At 40.3% G+C, this 16,949-nt stretch overlaps 1 protein-coding gene across 1 annotated transcript in view; it reads left to right on the top strand.

Annotated features, from left to right (window-relative positions):
- The first annotated feature begins 2,988 nt into the window (after positions 1 to 2,988).
- Positions 2,989 to 16,949, top strand: part of CILK1 (ciliogenesis associated kinase 1) — a 49,929-nt gene continuing 35,968 nt past the window's right edge. Inside the window, exon 1 of the mRNA XM_016153867.2 lies at positions 2,989 to 3,268. The gene's annotated coding sequence lies outside the window, so the exon portion shown is untranslated. The remainder of the gene's footprint in view (positions 3,269 to 16,949) is intronic.

The raw sequence follows: 16,949 nt of genomic DNA, 5'->3' as shown, positions 1-16,949 counted from the left end.
ATGCGCAGTGTCGCCGCCGCCGCCACCGCCTGCGTGCGCGCTACGGCTCTACTGCCTCGTGCGTGCTGCCCAGTGGCGGTCGAGTGGTTGTGAGCCTACTGTGTGCGCGAGGCCGAACCAGGCGTGCAATCACCAATTCTTCGAACCCGAAACCCAACCCACTTATTCGGCTCAGTGAACACTTAAGCAAACTTGAAAACCATTATCTCAAAAATATGTGCAATTCAAATTAAGAGTTGAGACCCTAAGGCAAGCAGCCCCAATGCGCTCTGAACTGGGTGCTCGGGACGGTCGCCATATGGTTCTCGGCCACTCTAGCTGGGGTTCTACACCAGGAATGCAAGGAAACAGTGAAACTCCACCACAATCACAGGCTGTTATAACGACTAAACTTTTTAAAAACACGGGTTGAGGGAAAGATTCAGGAGAGCAGCAATGAGAAAGTAAACTCAGCCCCCGCAAAGCATGTCGCACTACGGTTCCCATCATGCAACAGGGGAAGGACGTTGAGATTCCAAAGCATTAAAAACGAGTCCTGTCCAGATGGCACCCGCGAGACACTCTGGGATTTATAGTCCACTGTTCCGCGTGGAGCGCCGAACTTCCGCACGGTACTCTTCCCCACCTTTTAAAGCCCAAGCACCTGATTTCACTTCCACAAAAGGCGCTCATACTTATGAGGTCCTGTGTTATTTTCTTACACTTTACGTCGTTTTATATATGGAATTTTGAGTGCACAGTGAAAACCTACAGTTTAATAGCCTCTTAATTTTTTCATTCAGCAAACATTTACGGAGTTTCTAGTTTCTGCTAGGTACCAGGTACCAATAGTCATCAGGGTTCCAAGACTTATTTTCAACGAGTTCACAGAATTTAAACCTTCTATCCATTTTTTCTGGAGACCTTAACAGTGCAGTACATTTTCAACAGAAAAATAGAGACAAGAGAAAAAAAAGGGGTGGTGCGAAAAAGGAGTTGCAGAATAGTAAGTTACAACATGGAAGCCTAATATTAAGCTATCTTAATATTAGGATCCACCCTTCCGATGGGTGTGTTTTTAGTTGCACCCTAAATCAGCTACCTATAAAAAGTATCTTCATGTTTATCAGAGGACAAAAATTTAATAATTTTTAGTTTTTAGAAGAGTATAGGGCTTAGGCCTTTTAAAAATACCTTCCCCCCCCCCCCCAATAATCTCTTTAAAGGGATTTTAAAACAAATCTGGGGAAAAGATTAGATGTAAGAATTTATAATAGAAGAAAATTATATATGTGACTCGTGAATACAAAAGATTAGTTTGCAAATGAAGAAAGAAGTATTGAAATATTTTCAGAACTATTCAATTTCATTAAACACATTGAATACTAATTTATCTTGGTACATTAGCACAGGTGGTTTTTATTATTCTAGTAAACAAACAATAAAGTTTAATAAAAATTAGTTTTTGTAATGATAAACTAAGCACATTTTATTAAAACGCTGTTAGGTTTCATAGCTACCAATTTTCTATATTAGATCAGTAGCCAATATACTCCTTACAGGGTTGTAGTATCTCACCATATTATATTTACAGGGTTGTAATTTTCCTGAGGCTAGAACTACTGACCTAAGATATTTAATAGCTCAGTGGATCCTTGTTAAGGCAGAGCAAGATAGTCCGTCTCTCTGTTTGCTAGGTAGATTTGCTTGGACAACTGAATTTGACAAAAACTGATCCTTTTAAGATACTTTAAGAATCATTTTTCATGGGAGTAGCAGAAGATTTTAGGGCTCCTTCTTGTCTGCCTATCGTTTCATTGATAATGACATTTGATAATTTCATTTGCCACAGGGTTTGTGTGATGTGTAGGCAAGTGCAAAGGTAGATAAAAGTTATACATTTGCCAAGTTGCCAGGTGACTCTTTCCCATTTGCGACGGGAAGTCTAAGAAAGCTTGACAGATTATATGTTGTAGGGTTCTTCAACAGGAGCAAGAAGAGAGAGGGATTCAGAACTTTTGTATAGGTTCTTTAGGGGGGAAAAAATATCTATCTTCAGTTCTTTACGATTCAAAAATAAAAATAGAGAAAATTGAGATGGTTGTGAGCTGGGGGTTTTAAAATCAGAGAAAGATCTACATTGTGTAAAAGTTATTCCTTTATTCATTAAAATTGTGTTGCTTAGGGCAGTGTGATTGCCCTGACCAGCAGCATCAACAGGTCCCTGATAGGGCCCAGCAATGTTTTAACAACCCCTGCAGGTGATTTTGATGCCTCCAATCAAAGTTTGAGAACTATTGGCTTGGGGCAATTATGTACACTTAAATTGAGGACGTTGAAACAATGTCTTTTTTCAAAGCGATTCAGAGCCAGTCCTTTTGTGCATGATTTAAGGTAATGTCTACAATGTAATTTATGACACAAGTGAATGTTTTTAACAAATGTTAAATGTTAGATTTCATATAACCAGTTACAGAGAACAGCTGTTGTGTAGAGCACATCTAGGCTATATCCCACCTGGAAAGCAATCCTTTCTTTCAAACTAAAGTTGTTAATATAAAAACTCTTAGAGTTCAAATGAACGCTAACAGGCAATCAGTTGCATCTTTATTTTAAACACTTTATTGTGACAAAAATATATATAACACAATTTGCCACCTTAACCATTCTGCGTGTACAATTCAGCAGCATTGATTTCCTTCACAATGTCTTGCAATCTCAGTTACGGTTTAAAACCAGGAGAAATGTTTTCACCATGACTACCTGTCATGAAATGCTCTCAGAATGTGCATCCACAGCCACCATTTCTAAATCTCGATCCCTGATGCAGCCGATCTGCAATAAGGTGTGCGTTTGGAGCTGAGCTCGCATTCATGGTCAGAGGGCCTCAGCGATCCCTGGGCTTTGTCCGACCCCTCGCCGAGAATGGAGCGCAGCTGCTCCGCGCCCAGGGGCGGCCTACACGCGGTGCAGGGACGCGCAGGGCCAGCGAGGGGAGCTGCAGGGTAACTTCCCAGGGAAAGCGGCCGGTCGTCCCCGCTATAAGCCTCCCTGCCTTTTGTTTGTTTTCCTGCCGGAGACTGGAGAGCGGCCGGGTCCCTGCTGCTCTACCATGCGCCGCGCGGCCCGTGCGACTCGCCGGACCTCCCGGGCGTCCCTGCACGGACGCCTCGGTCTCTCCTAGCAGGGATCGCCCCCACTCCCCGTTCCCGAGTGGCCTGCTGCGCTCCACTCGCAGAGGAGCTGCGCTCACCGCAGGGGCGGGCCCCCGCCTATGTTCGCGGCGCCTGTAAGTGGGGTCAGGGATTTAGGGGCTTCTGCCGGGCGACCTGTCACTCGGGGAGATGGACTGGAGATGCGGAAAGACCCTTGGCGGGTGGCCCCGTGAGAAATCGGAGGCAGAAGGAGGGGTTAATGAGCTGTAGTTTCTCTTCGCGGTAATGTGGGTCTCTCCCTCTTGGCATGAAAACTCCCGTTTCCTGAGTCCGGATGATTTTGATGGGTGTTTACCTTTTAGTGTTAAAGAAAGCCAAGGTTCGTGCCCGACTTGAAGCCCCTTTAGTAGGATGTGGAGGACTTGCCCTTGGAATTTTCATAACTAGGCCTTTGGCTGTCCCGCAAGGGTTCTGAGCGAGAATCCTCACGCATTTATGTGCAACCATTTTTCACTGGGTTTCTTTCTGCTCTGATTTCTTTCTTATCTGAGTACATATTATGAGAGGGATGTTGAAGGGTTTTCCAGAGCAAGAGTTTCTTTTGTAATGAACCTTTTAAAGTTTGACTTTGACACTAACATTGAGGGCTTTTATTTTAAATATAAAAGTACTTTAATGCATCATTCTGCAGAAAATACTATTTATTTCCCCTTACAACTAAATAGAGATCTGCTCTTGCTAAATAAAGCTCGACTGTGCTGAGATAATACCATCCTGAATTTTGCATGCAGGGCTAGATTTCTGTAAGGTATTGGCAGTTGTGGTTTTTGTTTTGTTTTGTTTGTTTTGTTTTTGGCCTGGAACATTCTCTGTGGCAGTAGAAGTTCAATAGCTACAGTTTTCACGTCTCACATTTTACAATGAGTGGACTTTCTGGATGTGCCCCAATACTGAATTGTACTATTGCTGGATTTAAAGTTACAATGAGCTTAAATTTGTGTAGTCAACATATAAATTATCAAAGAAGAATCTATGTCTCGACCATATGCTAGCTGTGCTAGTAGTTAATGTATGCATAAATATGCACATTTGAAATAGTTTCTGAACAAAGCATTGCAATTTGGTAAAGAATCTTTTAAGGCCTTCCTATCTATTTGAGGACCAGTAATTGTAAAACACCAGGAAGTGGTGTAGAAATGAGAACTGTGCTGGGATTCTTTATGTAAAATGGTATTCTGTACCACTGCCCCTGCCTTAAGATACAGCCCTCTACAGTGACCCTGCCCACTTTTTCTTTCTCCCCTCTTTACTTTGCCTTCTTCCTCTTCCCTCCCCGAAGTTAAAACTGGTGGCTGACCAGGAATGGTAAGCCACGTTTCTAAATAAGACTGGTTTTAGATGACGGAGGAATGTGTTGGAGGGTTGATGGAGCCTGTCCGAGTAGACAGAAGTCTGTTTTCCTTGCCCAGGGAACTCAGTATTTTAATCACAAAGAAATGGTTTTTCTCAGTGAAATTTCCTACCTACTGACTGTATGTAAATGAGCTTCTAGGATAAGGAACAGGCCTTGGGGGTTGGGTGGGGGAGTATTAGTTGGCTGTTCAACATCATCAAAGCTCTTCTTATACTTTCATTGTATATTTTATTCTCATTGCTTTTTGAGGTTACTGGTAAAGGGGAAATCATGTCAATCTTGAACCTTTGGAATTATCTTGAACTTTTCTTTCATTTCCTTCCTCCCTTATATCAATGAGTCAAGACCTTTGAAGTGTGATACGTATACATCCCTCCCTCCATGTTTTAATTGAGAACCTCACCCTTCCTCTCCTGCAGACTAGAGCAGGCTTTTAGCTAGCCTTCCAAGCCTGCATATTAATAAGTCCTTAGTAAATGTTTGCTGAATGAATGAATGAATGAATGATGCTCCTTTTTCTGGAATCTTCTACATTGCTTGTCAGTCTAATCTTTTTAAACTATCACTTCCTTATGTTTCTCCTTGCCTTGCCACCTTCAGTTCTTCATTCCCTGCTATTTCAAGTCTAAAAAAATTTGCCTGATTTTTCAAAGCCTTTCATAATCAGGCCTTGCTCCTCATGTCTAAATCCTGTTTTCAGGTCAGTATACGTCTTTGTGCTCTGTGCGGTTTGGTCTTTCTATCCTGCTAAAGGAGCCAGGCTTGTTCTCACTGCAGTGTCACTGCTCAGATTGCTTTCCCTAGAAACTCCCTCCCTTCTTTCCACTCTCCTGAGCAAATCTTACCCATATTCCAAGAAGCCTAAGTCCTACTTCTTTCATAATGTCTTCTCTAAATACTCATTTCTCTTTTTTCCTTAAAGTCTTAACAATACTTGTTCCTTAGCCCTTCATTATACTGGCTGTATTGATTTGTAATTGGTTTAGGCTATTTTGAGACTCTTTAGGGCAGGAGCCATATTTTATAAATGGTAATGTGGTATTGTGGGCTTTAGAGTCAGGCAGAATTGAGGTCAGGGCCTGACTCCACTCATTACTCATGTGGCCTTGTGGGATTTGCCTAGTATTAGTCTCTCACATGTAAATTAGGGGAAATGCCTCCCCCAGCTGATTGTGTTGTGAAGATGGTCTAGTGCCTAAACAGACTGTCATAAGCCTGACAAAAATCTCCTCTTCCCTTCGCAATGACTCACAGTGTCCTGAACATGTAACAAATATTTGGCCGATGTTTGTCGATTGACTTATCATAGACCACCAAGTCATGGCTCAGCCTGGAGGCCCAGAGGATGGGCAAACATGCAGTAAAGACTTAGTGTTATTCTGCCCTTACTTAAAATGGCTTGAGCTTAGGTTATTGCTGGCTAGAACTCTACTTCTGGGATCTGTTGCTGTTTTTCCATCTGAACCTTGCCAGGAACACTACTGACTTTTAATTTTTTTTTTTTAAACTGCTTCTCATGGCAAGCTCTTCCATTTTGTTTTACCTTGTAAAAATAATTTAGTGAAGTAAATAATTTTCTGGGGCAAATTGCATTAAAATACTAAGATAGTGTTGTGGCAGAAAAAAATCAAAGATACCCTTGCTTACAGCCAAAGAGAAAGTTAAACAAGCAGCACAGGTTCTTCTTGAGATGGCAAGGAAGGTTGATATGGGCATTCACGCTCAATCTCTGCACCTAGTGAGGTGCTGTCCGATATTAGGAAAATGTTGCTACTCAACAGATCCTAGAAAAGTACTCTATCCAAGCAGAAAGCTTCCATTCCTGATTTCTTTCCAAGGAAACTGAAGCGTCCTTGCTCATTAAGTGCCTGATGTGCTGTGCTTTGAAAGTCTAAACCTTCATAGAAAGAGTGTTTGTGGTCAGACTTGCCTGTACAGCTAGAATCAAATCCTATGTGTGCTGACTTGTGAAGTTGTCTGAGTTTGAAGAAAGCAGATCTTCAGAGATCTGCCACTTTTTTTCTGTACGTAGTTAACAATACATTCATATACTTTTTATAAAAGGGAAAGTGGGGAGCATTTGACATATCTTTAATAGACCATTAAAATTTTTCTTATAGTCACACGTTAAAATACATGCTACTCTGAAGAAACAAAGATTCCATTTCTATCAGTAAGGTCTCTGGATCTCAACTGTACAGCACCGGTGCTGGTCTATCATTAAGGTCCTTTACAGAAAAGAAATTTGATTTATAGTTTGAAGTTTCCTCAATGTTATACCATGCCCATGCTGAACTTAGGTCCTAGTGAATTTAGCTTTCAATCTCTACTAATTAGTGTTAAGTTATATATATTATCTTACTTTAAATTTTTCCTGGATTTGAAGTTTGTCATCCTAACTCAGTTCTTTAAAATGGATGGGCCATGATATTGCCTCACATTTCATTTGGTTCTTTTTCCACCTTTCTGGGACTCTTAATAGCCACTTGATAAACGTATAGCGATGGCGAAGAGCTTATAAGAGCCACATGTTTTTGTGGAAAGATCAATGTGAGTTATTTTTTACCTTTCTGTAGGTATAGTATGACCTGTGATAAAGTGCTGATTACATGTAACTACCCTCATGGTTGCTATAAAAGATAATGGCCTAGAACCAAAAAGACAAAGTATTATGGTGCAATGTCCAACTACATATTTGACATTATCATGAAAGTTACGATCTGCATGAATTTGTAGTTCTCAGAGACAATAGTTAATGGTTTCATCCTCTTGGACACTGCCTTTGCTTTGAAAGTGAATTTATTAAAGATTGTTTTAACTCAGGCAAACTAAATGAGAAAAAAGATATATATGCTTACATGTTATCTTGGCTGTTAAAAATCATATTTTTCTAAATTGGTGTAATAGTTTTTAGAAGGATTCATAATATTTGTGTCCTAATCTCGTACAGTTGTCCAACTTTGCATAGAAGGGGTGGTGAGAGGCGATAGGATGGCAGTAGGAGTGGGGTTGGTGATACAGAAAACCCACCTATCGTCAAAATTACCCTTTACGAACCTGTAAGTTGCTCACTCATTAATTTATTCATTCAGCACATCTTATTGTAAGCACCTATTTGTGCCAGCTGAATGTCAGGTACTTGTCTACGTACCTGCTGAGAATTTGTGAACATGACAAAGTTTCTGCCCCCAGAGAATTTATATTCTAGGGAAAAACACAGTTTGTATATACAACTCTTTAATCTAGAGGTAATGAGGGTTAAGTGGAGAGGGCTAAAGTGTTTCTGCTTACTTATAGGGTTTCCTCTGTTTTTTGGGTCAAGACACTGTGCCCTGTAGGCATATCCGCCTGCTGCCCGTTTTTGTAAATAGAGTTGTACGGAACACAGGCATGCCCGTATTGTCTAAGACTGCTTTTGTGCTACAATGGCAGAGTTGAGTAGTTGTGACAGAGCTGCATAGTGCTCAAAGCCTAAGATATGTATTGGCCCTTGCTCTATTTTATTTTTCCCTTAGCTTTTACTTCCTTGATGTGTTTTATTGATTTGTTGGTTGTTATTCATGGTAGTGAATCATCTTACATTAAGTGAGATCGGCTCCTGAGTTAAATGTACTGTAACATTTGCATAACACTTGAATACATGATATGTTCTCATTCACTCCCATCATCTTCACCTCACTCTTCCTTGCCCACCCATAAAACATGGGGTAGCAATCAAGAGAGCATCTGGGACCAGGACTATTGCCACCCTCAACAGCCTTCATTAAACTTGGAGAAGGTTGCCCCAGCTCATCCACAGTTTCACACTAGTCAGAGTAAAGTTATTTTTCCTCCGGCTTTTTAACATTTGACTCTCCCTTCAGTTTTTTACAATCCACAAAGTCACATAGAATGACGAGTCCTAGTTTAGAAATAATCCACAAGTGATTGAAGACTTGTTGAAGGTTTGGGTCACAAGCTCCCTTCGATATTGCGGAAGTGATGAGAAGTCGTGGACCTTTCTTCGGGGATTAAGGACCCTGGTGCCTACGCCGTTCTTTTCTCGGAAGCTGAGGTTGATAGAGGACAAGGAGGTAAAGGGATGGAACAGTTTCTGGGAGATGGAAAAGGGCATATCAGAAAACTGATTTTCTCCTCCCATCACTCCAGTTGGTGCAGTAGCAGAAAGCACCTGTAATGCACTCCTTTGTCAAGGTAAAGGCAAAGAAGATTTGGCCTTGTAGGTGCCGTCTCCAATGCAGAAAAAAAAAAACACTTGTCCAAGAGGCAAAATACTTAAAGGATATTTCTGCAAAATGTGTATGGGGCAGAAGAATGAATTAGGCTCCGGAGAGAAAAATATGAACACAGATGTACTATTTTAAATATCTTTTAAAAACAAATTGACAGTATTAACTTACTCCTTTAAAGTTATGACACATTTGAACCTAGAATATGGTGTATAATTACATGCAGTTAAGGTAAAATAGAGCTCAGAAGCGCTGTGAGAAGGGCCATAGAATGATTTTGCACATGATCCAGTTTTCCTTTGAGGACAGATAAAAGTAATGGAAACTTTACAGTGTAAAACAATTAAGGCAAAAAAAAAAAAAAAATATCCTCATAAGGTCGGAATGGTGTTAGCAGGCTGGTAAATCCCAACTCCCAGAGAAGCCCATGTTTGTATACAATTTCCTATCTCCTGTTTTAACACATGAATAATTGTGGCATTTATTCAGTGACTATGAAGGTTCTAACGTGAAGAGTGACTACCAATGTCCCTATATCCAGTCTCCGTTCTCCAGGCTGTGAATGAGCAGGGCACCCCATACAAGCTGCTGGCCATGAGCAGATGTTCTTTGCCTCCACTGAGGATTGAAGCAGAGGGGAGGGAATTGGGGCAGATCTCAGGAAGGTTTTCCCCGAAGTCACCTAGCCAGGAAAACCATCACATCTAAGTATTGGCTAGAACTCTTTGAAAGCGAAATAAAACTGTTTCTTTGTTAGTTGAGTACAACCTTACCCAAAGGCCAAAGGCCTGATCCGATGACACCGAGGGAGCCTTTCTGTAATCCTCTGTGGGAGGGCCCAAGTGGCCTGCTTGCTTTTAGCCTTTTTGTAGTATTTACGATTCTTCCATTTCAGAACTTCAGGACATTTCTGATCTGGTCACAATTTGGTTATCATTACTTTGCACATGAAGAAATAGAAGCACCAAGAATTTTGAGATACTTACCAAGGGTAGGACAGAAAACAAATAGTACCCTGCTTGTAACTGCATTTTAACCACTAATATAGTACGTATTAATGGAAAAAATAATAATAAAATAAATAGCAAAGACTAAAATTCAAATTTTGAGCATTCAGACAAACCTTGAGTAATTGCTGCGTGCAAGCGGAGTTTAGGTGTGCGAGCACAGAGATGAAGGAAGCGTGGTGGTGACCTGGCTGATGGCAGCGGGCTGGGCCATAAGTCACTAACCACCAGGGAAAGAGTGAGGACTTTGAGGTGTGGACAGGGCGCTGTGGCATCTTGGAGAGAGAGCTGTTAGCTGTGTCTGTGCAGGTGGGAGCTGGAGGCTCTTGAAGAGGTGATGGCTGAGCTGACTGTGAGGGAAGAGGACTAGATTCTGAACTTTGGGGCCTGACTGATGCAAGGGGGACTTGTCCCTCTCTGAAAGAGAGATGGTGTGTAGCATTCAGGGTCCCTCTGGGGCACTGTCTTGTCTTTGCCAGCTTTTGTGCGTGTGACAGGAAAAGTGGAAACAGTGATCCATTTTTTTCTTAGACTAATTAATGCTAGCTTGATTCCTGACACAGAGTCCCAGAATCACAGAGCATTAGAGCAAGAAATCACCTCACTTCATCAAATCCAATGCCCTGATTTCACAGAAAGTAAACTCGAGGACCAAGATGCTCTGAGTCACAGCATGTCTGTACTGACTAGAAACTGGGACCCAGTGTTTCTTTGTCTGCACTCACTTTGCCTCCACCTTAGTCAGCCGCTGCTGGCAAGGTCCCTGCTGGGTTCACTGATGTTTGATTGCAGAATGAGGCCAACTAGATCTTGGCCACATCACTGGTTTACGTATTTGGACTTCGAGCTACAAAGTACTTCCTCTCATTCTCAGATCCTTAAAAGATTTCATGATCTTTGGATCTTTTGCAACCTTTCCCTTGAGCTTGGTGCAATCAGCCTGGGGTCCTACCTCAATCCCACCACTTATTAGTTGAATAACTTTAGACAAGTAATTTGTATCTCAGTTTCCTTATCTAGAAAATGGGGATGATAATAATAGTAGTACCTACCTGGTACAGTTGTGAGGATTAAGTGGATGAATATATATGCCAGGTACTTATAACAATACTATACAAATATTGAGTATTAAAATTATTATTTTACCGTTTTGGCTTATTTGATATATTAAGAAGCTAAGTATGGATTAGTTGTAATGAGTGACTTATACAAATTAATTCTTGGAGTCAGAATCGTATTTAGGACTGTCCATTAACATGTTAGCTAATTCCCAAGTTAATGGATGGGCTGCCCCATTCATTTCTCCGGCACTGTTGGCTGTCTGTACCAGAAGCTGTTAATTCAAATACTGTCAGGGGCAGAGGACAAATGTGAAAGATTCAAAGAAGCTAGATATGTGCTTTTTAAACAGTAAGGACTTGCTGTTCTCTTTTTTAAAGAAGGAACAATTTTTCTTTAAAAACGAGGTTTTTTCTAGGCTGTCTTTTACTTTGTCACTTTTGATAGAGTCATAGGAACAGAGAGCTATTTTTCTTCCAGTAAAACAAGTGGCTGTGAAGGTGCAAAAATACATGGCAACTAAAAAAAAAAAAAAAAAAAAAAAAAGGCAACCTATAGAGAAACCATTTTAAGGACAGCAGGAGAATGGGGACTGTGATGAGCAGAAGAGCCCAGGCTCAATCTAAAGGGATGGTAACGACCCTTTTCTAGCTTTTAATTTCCATTGAGGACTAAGGAGCCCATGTTTTTAGTTCTCCAGTTTTTCCAGAGAAGCCCCAAATCTGGATTTCCATATGAATTGTCCTGTTTATGAAAAAGAGACTCTAAATATACCTCTGAATTCAGTCCTCACACTGCTGGTTTGCAACCTCTGGTCCACGCAATGTGGAATCTATATGCTAATGTCATATACTCAGAGATTTCAGCCAGAATTGTGAGGTTTTGTCCACTGTGAAAAACTGAAGAAAAATATTTTCTATGTGTCAAAAAGAAATGCGTTGTTCATTGGGTAAGTAAGCATAGACTTCTGATTTCATTCCTAAAATGGTCAATTTTGAATGGATAAAAAACACTGCAGCCATAGTTCAGATGATTATATGAAAGCCTTTTTTTGGGAAATTTCACTAGAGAGTGGTAAGCTAAATAATATCCTCCAAAGATCTCGGGTCCTAATCTCTGGAACCCATGAGTGTTATCATTTATGACAAAGTAGACTTTGCAGATGTGATTAAATTATGGCATTTGAGACTAGAATATTAACCTGGGTGTGCACTAAATGCAAACAGAAGTCCAGATAAGAGAGAAGCAGAAGGAGACTTGACACACACAGAAGGTAATGTGACCACAGGGGCAGAGAGTGGAGTGGTACAGTCATAAACTATAAGGAATACCAGCAGCCTTATAGCAGGAAGCTATAAGAGACAAGGACTAGATGCCTCCTAGGGCCTCCAGAGGAAGTACTTGCCCCTTGATCAAGGCCCGGTGATACTGGTTTTGGACTCAGGCCTCCAGAAATGTGAGAGAATACATTTCTGTTGTTTTAAGCCACCAGGTTTGTGGTAATTTGTTACAGCAGCTGTGGAAAACTAATACAGTTGGTAAGGAAAATTTGTTACATTTTTTAAAATTTGTTTTTGTCAGTGATACATGGATCAAGGTATAGGTAAATGACATGTCCTTAATGAGAGAAATTAGCCAGTTACAGATTAGTGGCCCAGAGCCTTTCTTGAGATTCCTAGACAGTGATCCATCCACAAAGTGACTTATCCTTACTTGTAGCACTCTTGTCTCTGTCCCTCCCAGAACTTACCTCAACTGCCATGTCTCCCAGTCACTGTGTGTGTACCTCCTCTTCAGCCAGATGGGAAGTTCCCAGAGGCCAGGTCCACCACTCACAGCTCTTTGGATCTTAAATCTCAGAACTGAGCATAGTATCTTGTGCATAATTTTTCACTTGAGTGATACTTGTCAATACTTTAATTTCTTGAATGTATTCCTCTTTATCTGAAATAAACACTGGCACAAATCCATACAAATATATATTTCACATATTCTTATAATGTGCAACATAAATGTGGGTAAACCTCAGAACCATAAAAAGTCTTTTTCCCAAATTTATCATAGTTGGTCTTTTTACCAAATTGCGAAAAACCCAGCAGTAGAAACTATCTTCTGCTTGGACTGAGGTCTCAATGGAATGATTTGCAGGCAGAATGTTACAGAGAGGAGCAGACACATGTGCTTGAGAGGAATCGGATGAGATGGTGATTTGTTTTTGTACTGTATTTAGACTTGAGTTAGCTATAATTAAAGACGTAGCGTAGCTTAGTGGTTGTTCTAAATGAGCATTCTAAAACACCGAGTTAACAAAATACACTGAAATACCGAAATTTTTTTTTTTTTTTTTTTTTGCTTTTGACTTGTGTACATATTACTTTTTTTTATTGTGGTAAAATACGCAGGACGAAATTTATCATTATAACCATTTTAAGTATACAGTTCGTTAAGTGTACAGCGACGTTAAGTACATTCACAGTGTTGTGTGGCCGTCTCCACTCTCCATCTCCAGAACCTTTCATCATCCCAAACAGAAAACTATTAAATGATCCCCTCTTACCCTTCCTCTCAGCCTTGATCACCACTATGCTACTTTCTGTCTCTATTAATTTGCCTATTCTTCATGCTTCATATAAGCAGAATCATACAATAGTTGTTTTTTTGTGTATCCGGGTTTTTTTACTTGGCATAATGTTTTCAAGGTTAATCCATGTTGTATCATGTATCAGAATTTCATTCTTTTATATGTGTATAATTAGTTACAAGTATATAGTACCCAACTTTTTTTAGAAAAAAATTTGTTTTACACCTTTGAAATTTGTCACCTTCTTTCTTTGAAGAACTGATTGTAGATGTAGATGTCTCTCATTAAGTATCAAAGAAGAATGTACAATAAATGTAGTAATTTGTGTGCTGAAACTTTTTTCCTGCTAAAACTCTGGCTTAAAGTTCTGTGATTTCTGTGGTCGCCTTTAACTTGAGCTCTGTTGCGACATGTGATAAGTTTCACTATCCGTGACATACAGAGTGCAGTTATTGTGCAAGGTGGGATCCCTTCATTGCCACCTGCCATGTTAGAGGGCTAGGACAAAATTCATAAAGTCACATAGCATGAGTTAAGGAATAGGCTCTTTTGGAGATACGTCAAAATCAAGAGAGCAAGAAAGACAAGCATGGATATCTCAGTTTCTGACCATTTCCATGGAGAGTCGTACTGGGCCACGGTGCTCTGTTGAATATGCCGTGTGGATATGAAGAGTCTTGTCTGTGGGGGCATAATCAGACAATTTGCAGAGTCTGGTTTTAGATGCTAGCTATAGGTCAGTAGTTGTTTGGGAAAGCCATTTACCTAGTATATGCGGACCGTCAAGGCCCAAGAGAAGTTGGGTTTGTATAAACCCTGGGAAGAAGAGAGAAGCCCCAATCCCAGCTGGTTAATTGTCCAGGCAACTCTGAGTGGTACCCAGGACCATTTTGGGAAGCTCTGCCTTGTAGTCATAAATTCTTTCAGCTTGGAAGCAGATCATGGTAGATGGAAAATGAACCTTAGGGTAATAAAGAATTACTTCTTGTAATTTGTCTCCAGCTATATACACCTCTTTCAGTCTTCCAAACCATGGTAACTGCAAAAGATATCTCTGTTCTACCTATATCATCTCCTGTAGAAAATTTTGTATTTAGTCAATGTAATCTTTATCTACTGTATCAGGAATGCTTTCAACCATAGTTTATAGAATATCTAACGGTGGCTTCAGCAACGAAGATCTTTAATTAGGTAATATAACAAGAAATCTAAGGCAGATTTTTTAGGGATCATGTAGCAGCCCAGTGATATTAAAGACTCAGCTTCTTAATTTCTTCTCATCTATCTTCAGCAGATGGGATTCTTATCTTTAGAGTTAACATCTTGTAGTCACCAGAAGGCTGTCTCAGCCATAAATATTACAGCTTTACACAACCCTGTTCAAAGCAGAAACCTGGGGCAACCTCTTTGTCAACTCTGCCAAGGAGTAGATTCCTTCTTAGAAGCCTCTCTCTTTCCTCACCAGCTCGCTTTCCTTTCCATCTTACATGTCAGAACCATAATCCCACTCCTACACAGTTTTTAGTAGAAGTGAAATTGCTTGGGTTATTTCAGACTGATCAGAGTTTACGCCCTGGAGCTGTAGTAGGTGGCTGTCATCCTTGATTATATTGAATCCTGAATAAAATTGATGTCCTACAAACTAAGCAAGAAGAGGAGCATTACTACTGGGTAGATCAGCAATGGCCTCTGCCCTATCTTTTTTTCCAGTGCATTGTCCATCACTCTGTTGTTTTCCCAGAGCAGCAATGAGTTTTTGTTTTTTACTTTCAGATTATGACATGAGTCATTGTATTCAGGGCACCACAAAAGTGATGAACAACTGAACAGCACTGATCTCAAATGTACTCAACCTCTTCCTGCTGGGATATTCTCAGAATTGACTATGGGTTGAAAGTTATTTTGTCTAATGATAATTTAAATAATACCACTTTATTTATTTGTTTGTTCGTTAGTATAGGAAATAATTCACTAGAGTAGAAAATAGAAAGCTCAAACAGTGGTCATGGTTGTGTTCTCTGGATCCCTACTTAGTGTTACTAATCCTTCTCTCTGTTAACTCCTTAGATATGTGAAACAGTTATCATGGCTTCCTAAGTCTCTTTTACGTCATGTATTCAGTGTTTCTGAAACTGCTCTTGTATATTCATTTAAGCTCCTCATTACGTTCTTTAATATTTCTCTTGAAGTTTGTCATCTAAAGTTGAACAGTAATTCAGGTGTATGTTGAGACTGTTGGGTCGTTCGTTCTGGACCCATGGGCACCATGCTGCAACACTCCAGTGAATGGAGTACCCCAGAGTTTTGCGATGTATTAGCCTTGTCTGAATGCTGTGCTCTTAATAAGAGCTCCAATAGGACACAATCTTTGGAAACAAAATAGAATAACCTTAGAACTACTTGTAGCTGCCTGCCAAGCAATGAGAGGTACCTCAAATTCAACACCTTAGAGAACAGAATCCATTGTCTCTATACATTGTCTAAATAACACATAAATACATATTCAATATTCCAAACCTGTGTCTCCTATTTCTGAGATTCATCCAGTCAAGTGCTTTTGTTCAGGCCTTCGACATATTTCACCTGGACTATTTCAGTACCCTCCAAACCAGTGTGTCTGCCTCTGGTTCTTCTAACATGTGTTTGGTCTCCAGAGGGATCTTCCTGATGTCATTTCCCTGCCTAAAAACCCCTGAAGAGCTTCCTTCAGCAGGTTAAAGACCAAACTCTTGTATGACAAATAATACCTCTTCACAATCCAACCCCACCTTAAGTTTCTACCTATTTCCTGCTGTTTCTTTACTGCCCTCTACGGCCCTGTACTGTACTGTGCTGCACAGTCCTGGTTGCTCATTAGAATCACCTGGAGAGCTTTCCAAACTACTGAAACTCATTCCCACCCTGACCTAACTCTTAGCGGGAAAGCATGGATATCAGTATTTGTTAAAAGTTCTCTAGGTGATTCTAATGTGCAGCCAGGGAACAAACCACTAGGCTTTTGCTTTCTTGTGAACACACCAGGCCCTGTACCTGCCAACCTTTTGTACACTGTTTCCTCCATCTAATTCCTTTCTTTCTCTTTTCCGTATAAAACTTTGCTCATTCTCTAGTACTTCAATCCGACTTCTCTTCCAAAGGGTTTGTCAGATGTCTTCCTTCTCCCAAGAGCTGGCCGTTCTCTCTACCATGTTCTCATAGCACTTCCTACCTTTTTCACGTATACATCATTGGTGACTTATCTAAAGGAGGAATCCTTATTTTATCCATAATGTGCCCCCAAAGCCTTGCGTAGTGCTTAGCATCTCAGCCTGAGGCGATACTAGTCTGATCCGTCATATAATCATTATGTAATTATCTGAAACAACAAGATTAAAAAGCAACTACCATGGTGAGGTGAGAGTCAAATCTTTCCAGAGTAATTGAATTTTGTTCTATAGTAATGTGACAAACTGTAACAAGTAAGAATTGTTTGAGTGACTGTGTGTTGAATGAATGACCTACTTATCGGAATATCAATGAAGTTCT

The sequence above is a fragment of the Rousettus aegyptiacus genome, unplaced genomic scaffold (genome assembly GCF_014176215.1).
Source record: "Rousettus aegyptiacus isolate mRouAeg1 unplaced genomic scaffold, mRouAeg1.p scaffold_m13_p_1, whole genome shotgun sequence".
NCBI lineage: Eukaryota > Metazoa > Chordata > Mammalia > Chiroptera > Pteropodidae > Rousettus > Rousettus aegyptiacus.
Note: the sequence above shows the minus strand (reverse complement) of the source record. Positions and strands in the feature narration are given on the sequence as shown.